Source organism: Apis dorsata, unplaced genomic scaffold (genome assembly GCF_000469605.1).
Source record: "Apis dorsata unplaced genomic scaffold, Apis dorsata 1.3 scaffold_390, whole genome shotgun sequence".
Taxonomy (NCBI): domain Eukaryota; kingdom Metazoa; phylum Arthropoda; class Insecta; order Hymenoptera; family Apidae; genus Apis; species Apis dorsata.
In genome coordinates, this window is record NW_006263651.1 from 161,235 (window position 1) to 162,623 (window position 1,389).

Sequence of the window (1,389 nt, forward strand, 5' to 3'; positions counted from 1 at the left end):
CGCTCTCTCACACTTTCGTTAATCTTTCCTTGATAACGACAAGACCATCACCTACATTGTTTCGTCATTAATTTTTGTCGCGAGAAAAAGGCGATTCCAGAATTGCGCAACATCCGTTGTCTTTCTTTAATCATACATTTCGCTGGGAAGGATCCCAGGACGTTTCCGACCATTCTGTCCCCGAATCTCTTTTTCTTTCGTAACACTCTTGAGAACGATTCTTTCTTTCGCGCGTGTACACGATGCTTATCGTTAATTGCGACTCCCATTAAAACGTTCTGGAAATTTTTTGGAAATATCTTTTTTTTTTTTTTTTTTTTTTGGATTCAAGGATCGAACTTAGCCTTCCATTGTCCGATCCTCTTCCTCCTCGGGACCCTAGTGAATCTCGAGACAATACGTCGCAAAAACTGTCCGACGAGAGTTTGTTTGACGTTCTGCTTCACGCCACGCAGAACGTCTAAAACGTGGGATTTCCATTGCTGCGAGTAGGACTAATTTAAGGTTCTGACGTGTCCGACGCATAGGTAAACAACCGAGAATCGTCTGCTAATTCGATTTGCATCCCCCTACGTCGAATCCAATTAACGACGAATTGCCAGGCTTCCCGGATAATCGCTTGCCATCCGCAATTAAATTCGTCCCATTGTCAAACATTTTCACTTCTTCCCGCACAAACTCTTCTCCGATATTCCCCTCGATACAAAGAGATCCGTGAAAAAAGACACGTCAAAAATCTCTTTTTACGTTGGAAAATACAATTAAAAAAACCTCGTAATTATAAAGTTCCGCTTGCGTGCATCTGGCGATAGACGCAATTTTTCTTACGTTTCCTTCGTGGCAAAGGTCGAGATCGGTTTTCGGATTCCGTTTCGATGGAACGGAACAAGAGGCGAGAACGGAAGAAGAGGCTGCGTGCAAAAAGACACGCGGCTTGGTTCGCGTGCTAGATTCCGTGCGAAACGGGGTTATCGACGGTGCGACCTTACGATTCCGCGTGATCAGTCGGTGTGTGACTGAGTTCGGGAACGATAGCTGGATGCACACGTTGCGCTCGATCCGGCGCGGCGATTGATAGTCGGCAGCGAGCCGATTCGCCTCGCGCATCTTGCTCCTACGTGAAGGAATTCGGTAACAAGAACGTTCGACTATCATTTTTTTATTCGTTTCGAAACGGATCTCGAATATACGTCGAATATATCTTCCAATACCGCGTATCCGATATATTTGAAATTTTGAAGAATTTTCTAATGTTGTTGATCTTGAACGTGTTTACGTAAAGAGATTATACGGGAATGGAAATCTAATGTTGTTAAAACTAAAAAAAAATTATAGATATGCATGTTTATATATTTTACGAATTAATCATTCACAAAGTATATATATATA